Source organism: Aethalodelphis obliquidens, unplaced genomic scaffold (assembly GCF_003676395.1).
Source record: "Aethalodelphis obliquidens isolate GAN/ISIS:26980383/991018 unplaced genomic scaffold, ASM367639v1 scaffold161, whole genome shotgun sequence".
NCBI lineage: Eukaryota > Metazoa > Chordata > Mammalia > Artiodactyla > Delphinidae > Aethalodelphis > Aethalodelphis obliquidens.
Window position 1 is genome coordinate 7713 of NW_020838105.1, and position 24233 is coordinate 31945.

The window sequence follows — 24233 nt, forward strand, 5'->3', positions numbered from 1 at the left end:
TGACTGCAATAGGGCAGGGATGGTATTGCAGGGACATGTCTCTAAATGCGTGGTCCTTCCAGTTACCACCTCACAGGGCGAAAATTGATTTTTCTTTGAGGTAGTTGATAATGATGTCACTAGTGCTAAGGGGGGGACCTTTGGCCAAGTTTTGGAAATTTTGGATAATTTTAATTTAGGGAGCTACTTTTTCAACCTTTCCAGAAGACTGTGGATGGTGATGACTGTGTAGTACTGAGTCATAGTGACACCTTACAGGGTTGTTTTATAAAGATTCCTGTAAGGTGAGCACCTCAGTCACTCGGTATGAATGTTGCTACACCACAAGTGGAACACAAATTCAAGAATCATTCTATGAACTCTAAGGGCTGTAGCCTTCTGGCAAGGAATTACTTCAAGAAAGCCAGAAATTAGACATAAAATAAATAAAATATATTCAAATTCCAGACTCTGGAGGCTGAGTTAAATCCATCTCAGTGTGTTCAAAGGGCCCTAGAGGATTGTCTCTGTGTGCCTCCTTTACAGTTCCACAGGATTTCGTTGTTGGCTGCTTACACAGAACTGAGAAATTACCTTAGTTGTATTTTTTATGATTTTTGTGGGGGTTTTTGTTTATTTGTTTGTTTTTAGTTTCCACATGTGTTGATTTAAGATGGTCACCAGTTTGTCTGTACTGAATTCACACTCCTTCAGATGGGGCAGGTACCCACCACCTCTGACTCAAGAGGAGACTGGAACCCACTGTCATCTGATTGAAACAGCTAACCTGGTGTCCGGACTCTGGAGATCGGGTTCTATTGTCCCATCTCAGAAAGGATTCAGCCAGAGGCAAAGCTATATGCAAAGTCTGAGTTAATTAGCATAGGATGCTTGTGAGAGACACAAGTGGCAGCCAAGCCCAGAGAACAAAGAGGGCCACATTTTTTTTTTTTTTTTGCGGTACGCGGGCCACTCACTGTTGTGGCCTCTCCCATTGGGGAGCACAGGCTCCGGACGCGCAGGTTCAGCAGCCATGGCTCACAGGCCCAGCCGCTCCGCGGCATGTGGGATCTTCCCGGACCGGGGCACGAACCCTTGTCCTCTGCATCGGCAGGCGGACTCCCAACCACTGCGCCACCAGGGAAGCCCGAGGGCCACATTTTTAAAATCAATGAAAAAGTGGGAGGGGTGAAGAAAACCTTCTTTGTCATTGTTGGGTAGACATCAAGTCTTACATCACCAATTCCTCCTTTAACCCTGTATGGTTTAACCCGGAAGGTCATGACACTATTTAAATCATATGTATATTAGCAGAAGGGCGGCAACATATACTAAAATATGGTAATTCATCTCAGGTTTCTGTAAAATGTCCCCTCTCACTTATATTTCTGTCCTGGCTACATGCAGACATGCTACTCTTCAAGGATTATTAACTCCCTGCCTTCATGTAACGAGATTCCGACCACACGTCTATTGTGCTTTAACCATCAGGATTTGTGGCTCGAGTGTGTCTGGCACTTGGATGCGCCTGGTCTTCCTTCTAGGTAGAGCAGATTGTTGCTTGGTTACTGGATTCTTTTCTTGAGTGGTCATTAGCTTACAGACGTCTCCCAAACTCCTATGATTCCCTTTCTGTCTTTAATCCCCTCGTGAGATTTCTAAACTAATTGTTCAAGTACCCTACTCTATGCCTATCAGTACCATGTAGAGAAGATTAACAGAGAAGTTTAACTTATATTTATTTGAAAATATCCGATGTCACAAAATGTGAGATTGCAGATTACCTGAATGAAGTTGCTAACTCGAATTTTTCTATTATTTTTTACATAAAATCAATTTCTTATTTAAGACTGTATATCTTATGACTTTCTTGGATGCCTCCAGAATTTTTTTTTTTTTTTTTTTTTTTTGCCACACTGCATGGTTTGCGGGATCTTAGTTCCCCAACCAGGAATCAAACCCGGGCCCTCGGCAGTGAGAGCGCAGGGTCCTAACCACTGAACCACCAGGGGATTCCCAGAGATTTATTTTTCAGGGTCTAGAAAAGTGAGAACAAGATTAAGGCTACTCTTGGGTAAATGACCTGCTACAGGATTATCTACAGCTTTCATAGTATCTATCTATCACTGCCTTCCCCTTTATATGCCAAGTCTCTAGGGTGTAGGCCTGTCTAAAAGTTCCTTACCTTGTTGTTCATCTGATGATGTTTCCAGCAGATGTGAGACGACACCCTGCTTTGTTTTCAAAACAATCCAATACCTTGCGCTACTCCCCAAACCTATGTGTTTATTCTCTGGTCTTCGCCAATTGACAAGCTCTAGTAACTGCAGTAACTTCTATCATTTGGGTGGATTTTACATCAGATAGAGGAATATCTTCTAAAGCAAAGACTTTGCTAGTAATACTAATTCCTGGTTAATAATCTCAGTTTTAATTTTGAGGTATGGTCCATGAAAACATTACACCAGGTCAAGGTTATCAGTGAGAGAGCCTAACACATCTAAGGAATGTACAGAATTTTCCCTGCTGAAGATGAAACCATTGTGAGCACCATCTTGGTGGTCAGCCATGTCTCGTGACTGTCTAATGCAACAAACGCTGACTTTGAGCTCAGTGGAACTTAGTGATTTTCAATTCACTTTTTATCTTAATGGCTTTAGATAATTATGTGAGGCTATTTCAGCAGATAGTGTAGGAAGACAGATTGAACTGAGTAAACAATGAGGAAAATCACAAACTAATGAAACAAGAGCCCAGGTGAGTGTTTCCAGGCTTGGGAGATTCAACAGTTCATGTACCCAGAGAGGGGGTTTGAACAATCTTCCACACATGTCAGCTTCACCCCCAGTTGACCCACACCCCGTATGGAGGTGGTGACAGCATTCCCAAGGCCACATGCAGACATGGAAAGGGACTGGGGGTAGGGGGATGACTCCTCCCCTAAATTAGCTCCTCGGGAACCAGGGGTGCCCCATGAGACACTCTCTCCTGCCTTATGAGTAGAACTTTGTCACCAGGGACATGACCCAGCTCACCTATTGTACTTTTTGAATTCCAGCCTTTTGGTGAGAGGTTTGGAATCTGAGACTTTTATGTAAGAGTCTTGCTGTGTCCTTCATCCCTGTCTTCCTATGTTCAGTTATGTCTGTCCAGGATCCTCTCACACTTAGTGACATTAGATTCCTCCTTTTACTAACAGGTCAAAGATGACCTCTGGTACTTCTGGTTTCTGCATCAACAGGTAACACGTTTGGAAATGGTCATTTCCGTCCTTAAAGCAAGAAAATTCTGAATAAACTGAACACGAATAATCTCCCTGAACCTAACAGAGTCCTGACATTGCAGGGGAAACCCCCACCCCAAAACTAGAGAGGTGGGCACGTCTAGAATCCCGGTGAGATCTGCCCACCTGGAAGAGAAGCTGCTGGGGGAGCACCTATTGTTGAATAATTATGCAAGTCTGCAGGACCAGGGTGGACCAGTGTGAGGATGAGAATTTCTGGGGTCCACACTCCATAATTTGTGGGATTTAACCCCAGAAACATCCAAGTGCTCACAGTAAGGGTCCATATTTATCCCTTCATGACATCTGATAGAGGGAAGCAAAGACTAACAACTGAGAAATATGGAAACATACCCAGAACTTCCATCAGGCAGACCCTCCAGAGGAAGAACTATTCCACAAGCTTCTCCTAGGAGGTGAGTAGGAATTCTTGTCCTCTCCAGACCCAGGGAGGGGGCACAGCTATCAGGTTAAGAGATTAAAAAGGAATAGACAGGGGACACTGCAGCCTGGGAGGGAGTAGCGGCAGGGGATGAGCCACAACACTGGAGACCCTTATGGAGGTGGCAGCCCAGACTCAGTTCCACTGAACCACAGGTATTAAGCCTTAACAATGTAGAAAGCCCCCTCCTCACACATGACCCCCACCTCAGTGTCCTGGCAGTGGATTAACACCGAAAGATGCACGATGTGCAGACTCTCTCTGGGGAGGGGAACTAGTGATGCACCGAGACCACATCCAGGACACCAGAGCACTGGGGCTTCGGTACCTACAGCTGGAGACCAGGCTCAGAGCGCCTCACTCCTGGACCTCAGATTCCATTCTCTCTTGTGCCCTGATGGTCATGGCCAAAACCTCTGTCCTGCTCTTGGGTATTTGATATGTTCAGGAATACCTATGAAGACTTCACCAGAGACTCAGAACCAGAAAGGGAAGCAGGTTTGTCACAGGGACTTGGTGGAGTGGACGTGGTTGACTAAGTAGTAGGCCTGTCTCCCCATCAGAGGCCAGGTCCTGAGGTCCTCGGGGCAGGTGGTCAGGAGGGGAGGTGACCAGCAGGATGGAGCCCAAGGATGGAGGCACCTGTGGCCGTCCTGGTGAAGAGGTGCCCTGCCAGGGTACAACTCACACAGCCGACCTAGCTCACCTGCCCAGCGCTGCCTCCTCATGCAGGTCACCCCACAGAGGAGCATCACCTGAGCTGGGTGACAGGGGCTCTGCCTTCTCCTCTTTCGACCTCTCAGGGGTCTCCCCTCCACAGGTGCGGTCACTAGGGGACCCCCAGCTGCACTGCTTTGAGTTATCCAGGGGGTGATTGAACTGGTTTCTGACAATGTGGGGCAAAGCCTGGTCCCTTCTTATGGGGCCCCTGCAGGGCTCCAGGTGCTGCAGAAACAGGCAAGCCCAATGTGTGTGCACCTTTCTTTGTCTACTTGCATTTGTTCTGTTTGTCAAGTCAAGTCACACACCTAGGCTTAGTGCCAGTGGGAGGGGCACAGCCCCTGTGCTAGATTCAGGGAAGAAAGACAAATTTGGGATCATTGCTGCCAACATCAGGCTGTGTGTGTGTGTGTGTGTGTTATGGGAATAGTAGAGGGTGAGTGGGCATTGAGCCCCATGATTTCTATGCTCAGCTATTCTCTGACATAATATTAGACCATAGGAGCCTCCAGGAGATGAGAGGCCCCCAAAGTCCTTGAGAGTGTCTGGACTCACTATAAGTGTCAACTGCATCAGTGCATCCACAGATCCAGGGAAGGGGCTCCCTGGTGTTTTCATAAAATTCTTGTTTGGGGTCTCCCTACGGAGTATGTGGATTTATTGAGGCTATTTCTAGAGATGATTAAAAATAATATGTTGTCTCTAAAAGAATATTCTGAAGGCAGAAAACAGCCATTTAATACTGGACTAGAGACGCTGGAAGGTAACTGCCCTGTGAGCCCAGGCAGGATCCTCCCCTGCAGGGTATGCGCTGGGCTGCAGGGGACGCTCAGGACCACCCAGCACAGGGTTGCAGCCCAGGCGCGGGCGCAGAGGGGACGGGGGAGGGGTTTGCTCTCAGAGGCTGAGTCTCCTCTTTTCAATTAAAACAATAATTAGGCTCACACCCGGCTTGAGATGGCGGCGGCGGCGGCGGCGGGGGACTCCGACTCCTGGGACGCGGCCACGTTCTCCGTGGAAGACCCGGTGCGGAAGGTGGGGGGCGGCGGCACCGCCGGCGGGGACCACTTGGAAGGCGAGGACGAGGACGAGGACGTCAAGTTAGAAGAACCTGGAGAACCTAGAGTGCTAACACCAGAGCAATTAGCAGATAAACTGCGGCTAAAGAAATTACAGGAAGAGTCAGACCTCGAAGTAGCGAAAGAAACTTTTGGTGTTAATAATACAGTTTATGGAATAGATGCTATGAACCCATCTTCAAGAGATGCCTTCACAGAGTTTGGAACGTTACTAAAAGATAAAATTGCACAATATGAAAAATCACTATATTATGCCAGTTTTTTGGAAGCCTTAGTTTGAGATGTGTGTATTTCATTGGAAATTGATGACTTGAAAAAGATTACCAATTCATTGACTGTACTTTGCAGTGGAAAACAGAAGCAAGAAAAGCAAAGCCAAAAAGCAGAAGAAAGGCGTGGTGCCCAGAGGGGGATTAAAGGCTACCATGAAAGACGGTCTGGCAGATCATGGTGGTTATGATGGAGGTTATGTACAAGACTATGAAGACTTCATGTGACATTTTATCTTCTCCTGGTGTCTTCTTTCACTTGCCCACAATCCCTTCAACATGTAGCACAACTTCCTTTCCTTTCAGTTCTGCCAAATGCTACAATCAGAAGTGCGGTATCTTTTGTGCTGGTTATTTAACCCCTTGACACTTAGGTGCTAACGTGCAAATGAGGGAACTTGGAACTTGCTGCCAAGGGGTTAAAATTGGGAACCTCCATTGCTACTAAATCATAGTTTAAAAACACAGACCTAATAATGTTGTTGCTGCTATCTGATTCCATAGCAGCAGTCACTAAATTGGAAACAAAAGTTGCAACATGACAAAAAATTGTGTAGTATTTACCAGCACCATTCAGTAATACAGCCTTAACCATACCTCCTTGAACTACTTCATAACTTGTCAAGAAAAGCAGTCTGCTGCAAGGGCATGGGGTGTGCACCTAGTATTAAAATTGCTTTGTCTTAAAATTGAGCGTGAGAATATTAAAAATACATTGTGAAGAAGACTGCTTATCTCAGAGTGAAGATACTACGGCTGAAAAGCACGAGTTTGATACTTAAAAATTAAATGACCAAAACCCTCCAACCTTGAAGCTGAAGAAGATAAACCTCTCCATTATTGCATTACCAAGTTGTGGAATCTCTTGGACGCATAGGCTGTCTAGTTTCTATTTATCAGACTGTTCTACTGATGGAGTGCTTCAGATGGGGGAGGGAAGCTCCTCACCTGCTTTGTTTGCCTGATTTAAGTGTCTGAGAAACAAATCTCCTTTGTTCTCCGAGGCTGCAGTGGATAAGCTTTAATAGGGTTTTGGCATTTCCTTTCCTTTATAAAACGTGTTCAGCAAACTGCGCCACTTAACTACAGTTTGGTAAATTGTTATGTTAACAATTATGACATCCGCAATGTTTTTTTGTTTTGTTTTGAACATCTTTATTGGGGTATAATTGCTTTACAACGGTGTGTTAGTTTCTGCTTTATAACAAAGTGAATCAGTTATACATATACATATGTTCCCATATCTCTTCCCTCTTGCGTCTCCCTCCCTCCCACCCTCCCTATTGGTACGCGGGCCTCTCACTGTCGTGGCCTCTCCCGTTGCAGAGCACAGGCTCCGGACACGCAGGCTCAGCGGCCATGGCTCACGGGCCCAGCCGCTCCGCGGTATGTAGGATCTTCCCGGCCCAGGGCACGAACCCGTGTCCCCTGCATCGGCAGGCGGACTCCCAACCACTGCGCCACCAGGGAAGCCGTGCAATGTTTTATAAAGCAACTAGTTTAATAAAGTCACTATTGTGAGGACTTAAATTTTGTGTTACCTCCTAAGAGATATTTTTGGAGAGTATAGAACAAAGCTTTTGGGACTAGAGTTCTCTGTATATTTATAAAGCTTAATCAGTGCTTGATGAGTAGACGCAGTTTTAAAACAAAAATGCTTTGCGAGGCCCTTAATAGTGTCTCCCGAGAGCAACGACGGCATGGAGCTGCCTTCCTCTTCTTGTTTATTTGGGGAAATTGCTTGGTTGTGTAGGTACTAAGGCCTAATTAAGTACCTAGAAGAACTATTTATTTGGAGTAATTGAGCTTATAACTCAGGTTGTGGCTGTAAGCAGAGATTGGGTGATCTTCTCTGTTATATATTTTCTTTTAAGCAATTTAACCAAATCTGTGGCTGGAGTCCTATTTTGAAACTGCCACAGAATAAAAAGTAGGGACAGAGCAAAAAATGTTTTAAATTTCTCTTACACAGGAAGTAGGAGCCTCAGTCAAAGCTCTGTAGACCGCTAAGTGGAAGACAGGACCATCTAAATGATTTGAGGAATTAACCGAAAGCAGTGACTACACAGCAATAATTACAGCCAATAAAGATTGTTTTAAGGCAGACAAGGGCTAAGATTTCCTTAGCAGTAATAATGACATACACTGAATTTAAAATCTATTTTATTATACAGGTCAGTTTCTAATAAATGGAAATGTATCATCTGTTCCTTAGCTATGTAAATAATATTAAATTCCTTTGAAACTGGGGGAAGAAAACAATAATTAGTAGGACAAGGACTGCTGAAGTGTTTAATATTGGGTCCTATTGAAAACACTTACCTAACTCAATAAGACAATGAGAAGCAGGGCTTCAAGATATGTATGTCTGTGTGTGTGTGTGTGTTTGTTTGCCTGTTTGTTTACCCAGTGGTTGCAGATTTTGGGGACACACTGATTCCAGAAATAGGATATTCAGACATGAAAGCCCAGAACAGGTTCAGGCGTCCGTGTCATTCAAAGGCTGGTTCACAATGAGGACCTTGTCCTATGTGGGCGGGTCCCTCAGTGGGAGGCGCTCTGCGTGTACAGTGTTTAGGAACATGGCAGGGGATGCATGTCCTCAAACGAGGGTGAGGATGTGGACTCTCAGCCTCCCACTAAGCATGGTTTAGGGGTCATCAGTCTGCTTCTTGTAAGATGGTCCATGTATTAAATACAAAATTTTCAGCTTCATGAATATGCAAATGAGCTGGTGTGTCCTAGGTTAAATATGGATGTTCCGAGCCCTGAGAACATCACCTAACAACAACACCCCTTCCTCCACAAGAACCCCAAGAGCACAGCCCTCACCATGGACTGGGGCTGGAGAGTCCTCTTCCTGGTCACAGTGGCTACAGGTAAGGGGCTCCCTGGTCTCTGGGTTGAGGAGGGATCTAGGATCAGTGAAGGGACGTTCCACCTACTTCTGTCTCTTGTCCACAGCTGTCCACTCCCAGGTCCAGCTGGTGCAGTCTGGGGCTGAGCTGAGGACCTGGGGTATCAGGGAAGGTCTCCTGCAAGGTTTCTGGATATGCCTTCACCAGCTACACTATGATCTGGGTGCCACATGCCCCTCAACAAGGGCTTGAGTGGATGGACAAATCTCCCCTAACGATGGTGACACAGGCTATGCACTATAGTTGAAGGGCAGAGAAGCCTTGACTGTGGACACTTCCACCAGCACAGCCGACATGGAGCTGAGCAGTCCGAGATCTGAGGACACAGCCATGTCTTACTATGCAAACATACAATGTGATAACCTGTATCCTGAGTGTTTCAGAAGCCTGAGGGACAGGGCAGCTGTGCTGGGACTGAGGAAACACAGGGATGATTGGATTAAAGCCTTCCAGAGAAAACGGGATTAGAAACATGTGTTTACTGGTATAGGAGGAATGTTCCGTACAATAAACTCCCTAAGCAAAATTTAGGGACTACGGAGAAGCTCGAGTGAATAACGCAGGTACGAGCCTTTCCAGGAGGCTGTTGTGTGGACCTGAGTCTTTAAGTGACTTGGGGACCTAGCTGAGAGCAAACTGCTCCACCCCATGGGCAGTCCAGGCTTATCTCCATGGAGAGGCGCTAACACGTGTTGCAGGTGCTTTAGCCACATTACACCCCCAGCCATGAGCGAGCGCTCCTGTGGCCCAGGTCCTCACCAGAGCCTGGTGCGTCCATGTTCTGCGTTCCAGCCTCTCAGCGTGCAGTGGTACCTCACAGTTGTTGCAGCTTGCGGTCCCTGATGACGTGACATGGCGCACCTTTCCAAGTGCTTATTTGCCATCTGTCCATCTTTCTTGGTGAGTTCAGAAATTCGGTCCACTTTTAATTGGCTTGCTTACTTTCTTTGGTTCAGTTATGAGTGTTCGTGTGCATTCACAGCACAAGTTCTTACCAAATATGCTATTTGAAAATATATCTTTCCAGTCTGTGGCTTGCCATTAGATTCCCTTAACAGGGGCTTTCAGAGAACAAATGTTTTTCATTGTGATGCTTTCTAATGTATCAATTCTTTCCCATGGATCGTGCTTTCGGTCTTATGTCTAAAAACTTGTTGACAAATTTAAGGACACCCAGAAGTTCTCCTAAGTTTCTGAGTGCAGGCCACCCTCAACGGGCAGGGTCGATGCTCCTTAACCTTGAAATGGAAGAATGGGGAACATGGAATTATGTGGGATTCTTCTCTGGGGGAGACTGGTCTCTTCTCCTCCGCATGCTTTATCCCTTCAATCATCTGTTAATGTCTGTATGGACTCTTGGATCTTTATTCTGCACTTTGAATTAAAACTAAACAGAAGGGAGAGGCCTTCAAGACGGCGGAGGAGTAAGACGCGGAGATCACCTTCCTCCCCACAGATACGCCAGAAATACATCCACACGTGGAACAACTCCTACAGAACACCTACTGAACGCTGGCAGAAGACCTCCCAAAAGGCAAGAAACTTCCCACGTACCTGGTTAGGGCAAAAGGAAAAAGAATAAACAGAGACAAAAGAATAGGGACGGGGGGCTTCCCTGGCGGCACAGTGGTTGAGAGTCCGCCTGCCGATGCAGGGGACACGGGTTCGTGCCCCGGTCCGGGAAGATCCCACATGCCGCGGAGCGGCTGGGCCCGTGAGCCGTGGCCGCTGAGCCTGCGTGTCCGGAGCTGTGCTCCCGTGTACCACAAAAAAAAAAAAAAAAAAAAAGAATAGGGACGGGCCCTGCACCAGTGGGAGGGAGCTGTGAAGGAGGAAAGGTTTCCACACACTAGAAGCCCCTTCGCGGGTGGAGACTGCGGGTGGCGGAGGGAGAAAGCTTCGGAGCCACGGAGGAGAGCTCAGCAACAGGGGTGCGGAGGGCAAAGCGGAGAGATTCCCGCACAGAGGATCTGCGCCGACCGGCACTCACCAGCCCGAGAGGCTCGTCTGCTCACCCGCCGGAGCGGGCGGGGCTGGGAGTTGAGGCTCGGGCTTCGGTCGGAGCGCAGGGAGAGGACTGGGGTTGGCGGCGTGAACACAGCCTGAAGGGTTTAGTGCGCCACGGCTAGCCGGGAGGGAGTCTGGGAAAATGTCTGGACCTGCCGAAGAGGCAAGTGACTTTTTCTTCCCTCTTTGTCTCCTGGTGCACGAGGAGAGGAGATTAAGAGCACCGCTTAAAGGAGCTCCAGAGACGGCGCGAGCCGCGGCTAACAGCGCGGACCCCAGAGACGGGCATGAGATGCTAAGGCTGCTGCTGCCGCCACCAAGAAGCCTGTGTGAGAGCACAGGTCACTCTCCACACCTCCCTTCCGGGGAGCCTGTGCAGCCCGCCACTGCCAGGGTCCCGGGATCCAGGGACAACTTCCCCAGAAGAACGCACCGCGCGCCTCAGGCTGGTGCAACGTCACGCCGGCCTCTGCCGCCGCAGGTCCGCCCCGCCTCCATGCCCCTCCCTCCCTCCCCCCGGGCCTGAGTGAGCCGGAGCCCCCAAATCAGCGGCACCTTTAACCCCGTCCTGTCTGAGCGAAGAACAGACGCCCTCAGGTGACCTACATGCAGAGGCGGGGCCGTATCCAAAGCTGAGCCCCGGGAGCTGTGCGAACAAAGAAGAGAAAGGGAAATCTCTCCCAGCAGCCTCAGGAGCAGCGGATTAAATCTCCACAATCAACTTGATGTACCTGCATCTGTGGAATACATGAATAGACAACGAATCATCCCAAATTAAGGAGGTGGCCTTTGGCAGCAACTGTACACATGGGGTTTGCTTTCTGCATCTAATTCCTTTCGGTTTTATGTTTATCTTAGTTTACTAGTTAGAGTTTATTATCATTGGTAGATTTGTTTATTGATTTGGTTGATCTCTTCCTTTTTATATATATAGATAGATAGATAGATTTTTTTTTTCCTTTTTCTCTTTTTGTGAGTCTGTATCTGAATGCTTCTTTGTGTGACTTTATCTGTATAGCTTTGCTTTTACCATTTTCCCAGGGTTCTGTCTGTCCATTTTTGCTTGTTTGTTTTTTGGGCCTTTTTTTTGTATAGTTTTTAGCGCTTGTTATCATTGGTGTATTTGTGTTTTGGCTTGGTTGCTCTCTTCTTTCTTTCTTTTATTATTACTTTTTAATTTTTTAAATAATTTTTCTAATTTTTTATTTTAATAACTTTATTCTATTCTATTTGATTTTTTTCTTTCTTTCTTTCTTTCTTTCTCCCTGTTCTTCTGAGCTGTGTGTCTGACAGGTTCTTGGTGCTCCGGCCTAGTGTCAGGCCTGTGCCTCTAAGGTGGGAGAGCCGAGTTCAGGACATTGGTCCACCAGAGACCTTCCGGCTCCACATAATATCAAATGGAGAAACCTCTCCCAGAGATTTGCATCTCAACTCTAAGACCCAGCTCCACTCAATGACCAGCAAGCTGCAGTCCTGGATGCCCCATGCGAAACAACTAGCAAGACAGGAACACAACCGCACCCATTAGCAGAGAGGCTGCCTAAAATTATAATAAGGTCACAGACACCCCAAAACACACCACTGGATGTGATCCTGCCCACCAGAAAGACAAGATTCAGCCTCATCCACCACAACACAGGCACCAGTCCCCTCCACCAGGAAGCCTACACAGTTCACTGAAACAACCTTAGCCACTGGGGCAGACACAAAAAACAATGGAAACTAAAAACCTGTAGCCTGCAAAAAGGAGACCCCAAACACAGTAAGTTAACCAAAATGAGAAGACAGAGAAACACACATTAGATGAAGGAGCAAGGCAAAACCCCACCAGACCTAACAAATGAAGAGGTAATAGGCAGTCTACCTGAAAAAGAATTCAGAGTGATGATAGTAAAGATGATTCAAAATCTTGGAAATAGAATGGAGAAAATACAAGAAAAGTTTAATAAGGACCTAGAAGAACTAAAGAGCAAACAAACAATGATGAACAAACAATAAATAAAATTGAAAATTCTCTAGAAAGAATCAGTAGCAGAATAATTGAGGCAGAAGAACGGATAAGTGAGCTGGAAGCCAAAATAGTGGAAATAACTACTGCAGAGCAGAATAAAGAAAAAAGAATAAAAAGAATTGAGGACAGTCTCAGAGACCTCTGGAAAAACATTAAACACACCAACATTCGAATTATAGGGGTCCCAGAAGAAGAGAAAAAGAAAGGGACTGAGAAAATATTTGAAGAGATTATAGTTGAAAACTTCCCTAATATGGGAAAGGAAAGAGTCAAACAAGTCCAGGAAGTGCAGAGTGTCCCACACAGGATAAATCCAAGGAGAAACATGCCAAGACATATTAAATAAACTATCAAAAATTAAATACAAAGAAAAAATATTAAAAGCAGCAAGGGAAAAACAACAAATAACATACATGGGAATCCCCATAAGGTTAATAACTGATCTTTCAGCAGAAACTCTGCAAGCCAGAAGGGAGTGGCAGGACATATTTAAAGTGATGAAAAGGAAAAACCTACAACCAAGATTACTCTACCCAGCAAAGATCTCATTCAGATTTGATGGAGAAATTAAAACCTTTACAGACAAGCAAAAGCTAAGAGAACTCAGCACCACCAAACCAGCATTACAAAAAATGGTAAAGGCAATCCTCTACACAGGAAACACAAGAGAAAGAAAAGACCTAAAACAACAAACCCAAAACAATGAAGAAAATGGTAATAGGAACATATGTATTGATAACTACCTTAAATGTAAATGGATCAAATGCTCCAACCAAAAGACACAGACTGGCTGAATGGATACAAAAACAAGACCCATATATATCCTGTCTACAAGAAACCCACTTCAGACCTAGGGACACATACAGACTGAAAGTGAGGGGCTGAAGGAAGATATTCCATGCAAATGGAAATCAAAAGAAAGCTGAAGTAGCAATTCTCATATCAGACAAAACAGACTATAAATTAAAAACTATTACAAGAGACAAAGAAGGACATAACATAATCATCAAGGGATCAGTCCAAAAGAAGATATAACAATTGTAAATATTTATGCCCCCAACAGAGGAGCACCTCAATACTTAAGTGCTAACAGCCGTAAAAGGGGAAATCAACAGTAACACAATCATAGTAGGGGACTTTAACACCCCACTTTCACCAATGAACAAGTCATCTAAAATGAAAATAAATAAGGAAACACAAACTTTAAATATACATTAAACAATATGGACTTAATTGATATTTATATGACATTCCATCCAGAAACAACAGAATACACATTTTTCTCAAGTGCTCATAGAACATTCCCCAGGATAGATCATATCTTGGGTCACAAATCAAGCCTTGGTAAATTTAACAAAATTGAAATCCTATCAAGTATCTTTTCCAACAAGAACACTATGAGACTAGATATCAATTATAGGAAAAAACATCTGTAAAAAATACAGATACATGGAAGCGAAACAGTACACTACTAAATTAGCAAGAGATCACTGAGGAAATCAAAGAGGAAATCAAAAAATACCTAGGAACAAATGACAATGAAAACACGACAACCCAAAACCTATAGGATGCAGCAAAAGCAGTTCTAAGAGTGAAGTTTAGAGCAATACAATCTTACCTCAAGAAACATCTCAAATAAAAAACCTAACCTTACACCTAAAGCAATTAGAGATAGAAGAACAAAAAAAACCCCTAAGTTAGCAGAAGGAAAGAGATCATAAAGATCAGAGGAGAAATAAATGAAAAAGAAATGAAGGAAACAATAGCAAAGATCAGTAAAACTAAAAGCTGGTTCTTTGAGAAGATAAACAAAATTGATAAACCATTAGCCAGACTCACCAAGAAAAAAAGCGAGAAGACTCAAATCAATAGAATTAGAATTGAAAAAAGAGAAGTAATAACTGACACTGCAGAAATACAAAGGATCATGACAGATTACTACAAGCAACTATATGTCAATAAAATGTAAAACCTGGAAGAAATGGACAAATTATTAGAAAAGCAAAACCTTCCGAGACTGAACGAGGAAGAAATAAAAAATATAAACAGACCAATCACAAGCATTGAAATTGAGACTGTGATTAAAAATCTTCCAACAAACAAAAGCCCAGGACCAGATGGCTTCACAGGTGAATTCTATCAAATGTTTAGAGAAGAGCTAATATCAATCCTTTTCAAACTCTTCCAAAATATAGCAGAGGGAGGAACACTCCCAAACTCATTCTACGAGGCCACCATCACCCTGATACCAAAACCAGACAAGATGTCACAAAGAAAGAAAACTACAGGCCAATATCACTGATGAACATAGATGCAAAAATCCTCAACAAAATACTAGCAAACAGAATCCAACAGCACATTGAAAGGATCATACACCATGATCAAGTGGAGTTTATCCCAGGAATGCAAGGATTCTTCAATATATGCAATTCAATCAATGTGATACACCATATTAACAAATTGAAGAAGAAAAACCATATGTTCATCTCAATAGATGCAGAAAAACTTTTGACAAAATTCAACACCCATTTATGATAAAACCCTCCAGAATGTAGGCATGGGGGAACTTACCTCAACATAATAAAGGCCATATATGACAAACCCACATCAAACATCATTCTCTATGGTGAAACACTGAAACCATTTCCTCTAAGATCAAGAACGAGACAAGGTTGTCCACTCTCACCACTATTATTCAACATAGTTTTGGAAGTTTTAGCCTCAGCAATCAGAGACGAAAAAGAAATAAAAGGAACCCAAATTGGAAAAGAAGAACTAAAGCTGTCACTGTTTGCAGATGACATGATACTATACATAGAGAATCCTAAAGATGCTACCAGAAAACTACAAGAGCTAATCAATGAATTTGGTAAAGTAGCAGGGTACAAAATTAATGCACAGAAATCTCTTGTATTTCTATACACTAATGATGAAAAATCTGAAAGAGAAATTAAGGAAACACTCCCATTTACCATTGCAACAAAAAGAATAAAATATCTAGGAATAAACCTACCTAAGGAGACAAAAGACTTGTATGCAGAAAACTATAAGACACTGATGAAAGAAATTAAAGATGATACAAACAGATGGAGAATCATGAATCAAATGAATTGGAAGAATCAACATTGTGAAAATGACTCTACTACCCAAAGCAATCTACAGATTCAATGCAATCCCTATCAAATTACCAATGGCATTTTTCACAGAACTAGAACAAAAAATTTCACAATTTGTATGAAAACACAAAAGACCCTGAATAGCCAAACAATCTTGAGAAAGAAAAACGGAGCTGGAGGAATCAGGCTCCCAGACTTCAGACTATACTACAAAGCTACAGTAATCAAGACAGTATGGTATTGGCACAAAAACGGAAATATAGATCAATGGCACAGGATAGAAAGCCCAGAGAGAAACCCCCGCACCTATAGTCACCTTATCTTTGATAAAGGAGGCAAAATATACAATGGAGAAAAGACAGCCTCTTCAATAAGTGGTGCTGGGAAAACTAGACAGCTACATGTAAAAGAATGAAATTAGAACACTCCCTAACACCATACACAAAAATAAGCTCAAAATGAATTAGAGATCTAAATGTAAGGCCGGACACTGTAAAATCTTAGAGGAAAACATAGGCAGAACACTCTATGACATAAATCACAGCAAGATCCTTTTTGACCCACCTCCTACAGAAATGGAAATAAAAACAAAAATAAACAAATGGGACCTAATGAAACTTTTAAAAGTATTTGCACAGCAAAGGAAACCATAAACAAGACCAAAAAACAACCTCAGAATGGGAGAAAATATTTGCAAATGAAGCAACTGACAAAGGATTAATCTCCAAAATTTACAGGCAGCTCATGCAGCTCAATAACAAAAAAAAACAAGCAACCCAACCCAAAAATGGGCAGAAGACCTAAATAGACATTTCTCCAAGGAAGATATACAGACTGCCAACAGACACATGAAAGGATGCTCAACATCACTAATCATCAGAGAAATGCAAATCAAAACTACAATGAGGTATCACCTCACAACAGTCAGAATGGCCATCATCAAATCATCTACAAACAGCAAATGCTGGAGAGGGTGTGGAGAAAAAGGAACCCTCCTGCACTGTTGGTGAGAATGTAAATTGATACAGCCACTATGGAGAACAGTATGGACGTTCCTTAAAAAACTAAAAATATAACTACCATAGACCCAGCAATCCCACTACTGGGCATATACCCTGAAAAAACTGTAATTCAAAAAGAGTCATGTACCACAATGTCATTGCAGCTCTATTTAAAATAGCCAGGACATGGAAGCAACCTATGTGTCCATCGACAGATGAATGGATAAAGAAGAAGTTGCACATATATACAATGGGATATTACTCAGCCATAAAAAGAAACGAAATTGAGTTATTTGTAGTAAGATGGATGGACCTAGAGTCTGTCATACAGAGTGAAGTAAGTCAGAAAGAGAAAGACAAATACCGTATGCTAACACATATATATGGAATCTAAAAAAAAGTTCTGAAGCACCTAGAGGCAGGACAAGAATAAAGATGCAGATGTAGAGAATGGACTTGTGGACACGGGAAGGGGGAAGGGTAAGCTGGGACGAAGTGAGAGAGTACCATTGACATATATACACTACCAAATGTAAAATAGATAGCTAGTGGGAAGCAGCTGCATAGCACAGGGAGATCATCTCGGTGCTTTGTGACCGCCTAGAGGGGTGGGATAGAGAGGGTGGGAGGGAGATTCAAGATGGAGGGGATATGGGGATATATGAATACTTATAGCTTATTCACTTTGTTATACAGCAGAAACTAACACACCATTGTAAAGCAATTATACTCCAATAAAGATGTTAAAAAAATAAAATTAAATTAAGAACTTGAGTAGTGTTAAAAAAAATTAAACACGACATTTTAATTTTGTTCCAATTTTTCCAGTCTTAGCCTGAAGCTGGCTAAACTTTGGGGTTGGCTCCTGTATCCTTTTGAAATTCCTCTGTGGTTTTGTGTTTTGGAAGATTCTTTAGGTTGTGGAACTGTGTACAAAAGATGCCCTAGCCTTGTCTTGCATGCTCCTTCTCCAAGCGCTGGAATTAGCCTTTTCTCTAATTAATTCTGTTTTCTTTGGTCATGGAATGTTATCAGAAACCAGGAGTTTGGTGATAGATGTGCTCAACCTACTGGGCTATCATTACTTCTATGATGGCTTAGCTGACAGAGCAAGGAAATGCGTGTGTCCCGCCCCAGGTACACACTGGTGTCTACCAGTATTTCTGAACCTAGTCTTCTCTACCTATATGCAACTAAACTTGAGAACACAGCGGTGTGTCCAGCGCTAACCCAAAGCCTCACGGACCTCTCTAGCCTTCCTCCCTGTCGTCTGGAACCTCTGGCCCAACAGCGAGAAGCCCGTACCAGGTGCCTCCCGGTACCTAGTGGTTGGGTCCCAGGATGCACATGCGGTGGTTCCGAGCAGTCAGCACGTGTCCACGTGGACACACTGAGGTCAGCATGGCAGCCCCAACAGACGCTCATCTACCATCACCCTTGCAAACTCATGCGTTTGGAAAGTTACCTAGGATGCCACCGCCAGTACACTGTATCAAAATGTGTAATGTCAGTAGACAGGTTTTACAGTCTGTATTCCATCCTGAGATTCAGGATCTCCTAAATGATTTTTTAAATGTATGCGTTAAGGTTCACTCTTTATGCCATAAAGCTCTATGGCTTTTGACAAGGGCATCGTGTCGTGGACCCACCGTTGCATATCATACAGAATAGTTTCACCACCCTTAAAAATCACCTGTGCTTCACCTGTTCAACACCCTTCCCCCAATTCCTGGATCCACTGACAGCATTATCTTAATTATAGTTTTGCCCTTTCCAGAGTGGCTTATAAATGAAGTCATACAGTATGTGGCCCTTTAAAACTGGATTCTTTCACTTGGCCATATGCATTTAAGGTTCATTCACACCATCCAGGGACACTCCAGAAAGGAAATGAAGAAAGTATTCCATTTAAAGTTGCATCTAAAAGAATTAAATGCCTAGGAATAAATTTAACGAAGGAGAGGAGAGACACATACACTGAAAACTACAAAACACAAAACATGAAAGGAAATTAAAGACACCCTAAATAAATGTAAAGACATCTGTGTTCACAGATAGAAAACTTTTTCATATTGTAGGGTGACAAGACTCCCCACAAAAGTCATCCATATCTTCAGTGAGGGGTCAGAAGCCACTGCTTAAAGGGGGCAGGGCTTGCTTTCGGGGTGATGGGAGGGTTTGGGAACTAGAGAGAAGAGCACAGCATTGTGACACTAGATGCTATTCAGCTGCTCGGTGTAAAATGGTTAATTTCATGGTATGTGAAGTTCCCATCCATTAAAAAAAAAAAAAGATTCATGGATGACTCTTCAGGTTCGACAGCTCATTCTTCCAGCACTCGAGAGTGTCCCCGCGCGTGTGTGGACCACAGAGAGCCCATTCATCCCCTGTGAAGGGACAGCTTCCTGCTTCCAGTTTCAGCCATTATGAATGAAGCTACTGCAAGCATTTGTGTGCAGCTCTGTGTGGACGTGGATTTTCAGTTCAGTCAGGTAGACACCTAGACGCACGATTGCCGTTCGTAGTGTAAAACTACGTTAGCTTTATATGAAAATGTCACACTGCCTTCCGAGGTGACTGTATCAACCTTCATTCCACCAGCCATGACGAGCTTTTCCATTGTCCTCCATACTGGTCAACAGTGGGCGTTGTGAGACTGGCGGATTTTAGCCATTCTAATAAGCCAGCAGCAGCGGGACTGGGGGTGGGCGGAGCTATCGAGAAGGGTCTGGATTTTCTCTGGTCCTGATGCTCTCAGACATGTTGACTCCAGGCCTGTGGGGATGGACCCTCACTCTCCTGAAAGGCCACTGCACCGTGACCCTTCACGGAAGGGGAGTGGGCCCACATAGAGCACAGGTTACAAGCACAGGGTTCCAGACCCTCCCGCTGAAGTCCAGCTCTTTCATGCATACGCCAGAGTGGACCGAGAGGCCCTTCCCGCCACAAAGGCCCCCTATCACAATCCCAGGACAATCTCTGTCACCTCAATAGCAGCCCAGGGGGGAGGACAGAAGGATTACGAAGTCCCCTCTGCCTGAGGCACCTGCACGGAGCAGCCGCCCGAACTTCGGCAACTTGGGCACGGGGCTGGTGCAGCATGCAGTGTCCATGGAGGCTGCACCTGTCCTCATGTGCTGTGCTGCTGAAGCCGAAGGAGCTGGCTGGGGGTGGGGGTCCCCAGAGACCCTCACCCTCCTCTGCTCCAGCTCTGCCAGTGTCCAGAGAAAGGTTGGAGGTCAGGGGGCAGTGGGGCAGCATGGCCCACCCTGGCTTGCAGATTTGAACCTGTTGAAGAAAAAATGATTTGTGACACTTGTTGAAGATGGTAAGACAGACCTTATTCCAGGGAGAACATCACGACAGGTGGAGGGGCCACGCAATAGGGGTCCTGAGTGGGACCAGCTCCACATACAGCTTGGGCAGGTGGATACTGACAGCCAAGAAGCTGATGGGGGTTGGTGGGTGGAAAGTTACTAAGAGGAAGCATCAGGGTAGTGGGCTCTGGCTAAACCGACCTCACAGGATTCCTGCTGAAGGTGAGACAGGGTGCTTGAACATGACCTGGGGGTGTCAGGGGCTGATGAACCTGGTCAGGTAGGAAGGTGATCAGATACTGATGTTGGGCAATTCCAATTGAGCTGACTCAGCAAGATTCCTGCCAAAATTGTACCATGTGGAAAGGAAGTCCAGAACAAGAATGCCGAAAGGAAGTCCAGTCCAGAATGTGGAAAGGAAGTCCAGAACCAGGCCCAGTTGAAAAAGAGCTCAGGGGACCCTGCGTGGAGTTTGGTGGAGGAGACAGTCTTTGTCAGCTCTCAGCTCTATGGCCAGTGGTTTCTGGCCCTGTGTCCCTTGGTGACAATCCCAGGGAGGGAGGGAGAGCCCAGAGGGCACAATCCCTGCCCAGGCAGCTGGCACCCCGTCTGAGAGGTACCCTGAGAAATAGCCCCTGTCCCCCGAGTGGCCGCTCAGAGTCAGGCTGGGCGTGCACCCCACATAGGTCACTTTGGATGATCTTGAGGCGAAGGTGATGGAGAACCAGCAGAGGCGGGGACAGCTCTTGACCCCCCCCAACTGTCTAAACACAGAGCATCCCATCCCATGTTTGCAAATGATATTCAGTTATAAAAGAAATGCAGGTTTGTAAAGCCACGTCCATACCAAGCGGAGAGCTTCTCAGGAGACAGCACCCATTGCCCGGCAGACTCTGCCCCAGAGACAAGGCTTCGGCACATCTCCCGCCTCACCTCCCCAGAACCACTCCCCACCCAGAAGCCTTTTCCTTTAGCAGAGGGTGAGACCTCAGCCTCAGTGTCCTGGCTGCCTCTGCAAGGCTCATTTCTGTGTGAAACTCCCACACGTGGGTTGTGAATGGCCATTCACCCTCTAACCCCTCTTTGCACAGAGAGAAGGGGCATGTTCTAGGGCTTGTGCAAGTCTCTGTGCAGACTTTTCTTTAAAAAAAAAACTTTTTATTTTATATTGGAGTACAGTTGATTAACAATGTTGTGTTAGTTGGTGGGAACATAAATTGTTGTAGCCACTATGGAGAACAGTATGAAGATTCCTTAAGAAACTAAAAATAGAGCTACCATAGGACCCAGAAATCCCACTCCTGGGCATATACCTGGAGAAAAACGTGGTCCGAAAGGATATATTCACCTCAATGTTCATTGCAGTGCTGTTTGCAATGGCCAAGACATGGAAGCAACCTCAATGTCCATCGAGAGAAGAATGTGCAGACTTTTCAAGGGCTGCATGGAAACCCGAGGTCCCGGGGCACTGAAATCATTTAATTTCTGCTGAGCCAGAAACCTTGTCTCCGATATAAAGAGGAAAATCCAGAGACTGCTCTTGCACGGTCAGGACAATCTCCCAGTGATATTATAGATGCTCTCACGCAAGTCTTTCCAAATAGCTTGCAGGGGAAGAAGAGGGAATAGGGCTTACAACTTGAGTCTCTGCAGAAACAGAGGTGTGACACTTGGATTAAGTCCAAGCCTATCCACTTCTCTCAATAACCAGAGAGCCTCCCAAGCCCTCCAAAAGTACGCAGGTACTGTGAAAGCCAGAACATCGAAAAAACAATTGTCCTGCGTTCCGTCCTCATATGAGAATGCAAACTTGAAAATCAGTCTCCCTAGACACCAGCTCCTTCAGAGGGTCCATTTCTGCTCCTGAGGGACAATTTCCCACCAGTTGACAGGGGCAGCTGGTCCTCAGTTGCACCCCAGAACCCACCATCAAACTTGAAATAGAGGATTGGGAACTGGACGTCTGGACTGAGGGACCAGTGATCGCCATGAGGGACTGATCGCCATGCGATCAGAGGACTTGTCTCTACCTGACACCTCTGGCTCCGATCCGGCTGTCGGGGTCTCTCGACCTGCAGATCTCAGCCACCCGGTACCGATCGGCCTTCTGAACACCCATCCCTACTTTGTAGCCCAGCAATCCTTGTAGGTAGACCTGTGCCGTGTAATCAAATGCCGTCACACGGAAGGAGAAGAAAGCCCTCGTTCCTACTGTCCTTGAAGGAGACGCCCGCCTGGTCTCCGGCCTCACGGGCAGGCGGTGCCGGCGGCTGCGGAGCGCGGAGCCCAGCACACGCTGCCTGCACCGGGCCAGCCCCTCTCTGTGCAGAGCCAGGACGCGAACCCTGGCGACGCTTTCACAGCTGTGTTCTCGTCTTGACTTCCTCACCCGGTAACACCCCCGCCTGCCACCAAACACAGAGGGGACTGAGCCAGACGGAATCACATCGTAAGGGCCCCGTACTCTCTTGCCGCGCCTCCCATCTCGAGACCCCCTCCAGGCGCCGTCCGCACCTCAGTTCCTGCTGCCGCAGCGAGCGGGCTTCCGGGAACAGCCCTGCGCGCTCGCCTTGGCTCCCGCGGCCCCGACGCGCAAGCTGCCTTCGCACTGGCGTTGGGAGCAAGACGGTCCCCACGGACTGGTCCACCTCCGGGTACCGGGGGTCCTGTCAATAGCGTACAGACCCTCGAAGCCGACTTAGACTCTGCAGCTTCCCCCAGGGTTCCACTCTCAGTCGGCGTGTGGCTGACAAGTTCCCCGGAACCAGACTGGGCAGGGTGGTCCTGGAGACCCCCTCCTTCTCCTGGGTCTCCAGCTGAAGGAGGCCATGAGCCCTGGATCCGCCCTTCAGCGAGTGAGAACAGCTGGTACCTGGTAGGACACGGGGTGTCTCCGGGCACTCAAAGGCTCGCCCCAAGGCCTTGAGTCAATTTCGTCCTTCCCTGTCCCCACGAGAAAGCAGCCTTGTCGAGCTCTAGGGCTGGCTGGCTACTGCACCCGGGCCCCCTCCCTCTGCTGCTGTTGCCGATCTCCAGTACGCCCCACCCGAGACGCCCCCTCGGAGTCTGTTTCCTGGCCCTCGAGGCTCTAACCCGCTCTGAAGCCTGAACCCCGGCAGGGTCCACACCCCAGCTCTCAGCTTACGCTTAAGGCTTGCCTTTCTGCATTGCCATGAAAATGAGGGCGTGGTCGCAGGTATCCTGGGACAACCTCCGCCTCTCGGTATGTCCTGCGTCTCCCTCCCCACGTCCGTTAGGCCCGTGGCATCCGGCGCGCCCTCTGCTAGCACCTCCACGACCACTGCCGTGAGCGGCCAGGCCTGGACCCACCCCCGAGGCCGCCCCGCTCCCCTCTGTGCCCCCCACGCTGTGCCCGCTCCTGGGCAACGCCTCCCACTCCCACCTCTGCTCTCGGGGCGGGTGACCCAGGAGCAAGCCCCCCTGGCCCACGCCTCCATCCTCTTAGGTCCCCTTCACCCTCTTGATCCGCGACTCCCGTCCCTACTGGGGAGAGAGACCCAGCCCCTTCCACAGGGCTCCTTGCAGCCACAGAAAGGGTCTCTCAGACACGCCTCCGTCAACCCCGACTTCTCTTTTGCAACCGCTAATGTAAACAACATTTGGGGGAAACATAATAGCCGGTTACGCAGGCCACAGGTCCCCACATGCACGTTCTCAGCACGCTCTCTGCCCCAGACCCTGAGCTCCCCGCCCTGGGGCTCACGCATTGGCAGAGGGAAGGCGACCACTGTTTACAGTCGCTGCAGACGTGCCTTTGGAGTCTGCCCTGCTGTGGGCCCATCCGGAAACCCCACGGGGCCCTGGCCTCTGCTGGTTCTCCTATCGCCCATGGGCGTGTGATGGCTGCCCTGTTACAGGCTGTTCAGCTCCTGCTAATGTTACCACAGTTCCCTCTCCAGCACATACTCGGGAGGCTGACACAGTCTCCAGGGGCCCAAGGAGCCGGCAGGGCTGCTAAGCACACAGCCAAGAATGGACCCCGCCTCCCGCCCAGCTCCAGACCTGCCCTGGACCCCCGCCTTTCCGCCCAGCTCCAGAACCTGCCCTGGACCCCCGCCTCCCGCCCAGCT

General features: G+C 46.6%; 1 long non-coding RNA gene and 2 pseudogenes across 1 annotated transcript in view; 2 read left to right on the plus strand and 1 right to left on the minus strand.

Moving 5' to 3' along the window:
• Positions 1-5345: 5345 nt before the first annotated feature.
• On the plus strand, positions 5346-6106 carry LOC113616562 (eukaryotic translation initiation factor 3 subunit J-like; annotated as a pseudogene).
• Positions 6107-8557: 2451 nt separating this feature from the next.
• Positions 8558-9158, plus strand: LOC113616563 (immunoglobulin heavy variable 1-8-like; annotated as a pseudogene).
• Positions 9159-17600: 8442 nt separating this feature from the next.
• The window catches only part of LOC113616561 (uncharacterized), a 21071-nt gene continuing 14438 nt past the window's right edge, over positions 17601-24233 (minus strand). The window contains exon 2 of the long non-coding RNA XR_003431339.1: positions 17601-20113. This is a non-coding gene — a long non-coding RNA (uncharacterized LOC113616561). The remainder of the gene's footprint in view (positions 20114-24233) is intronic.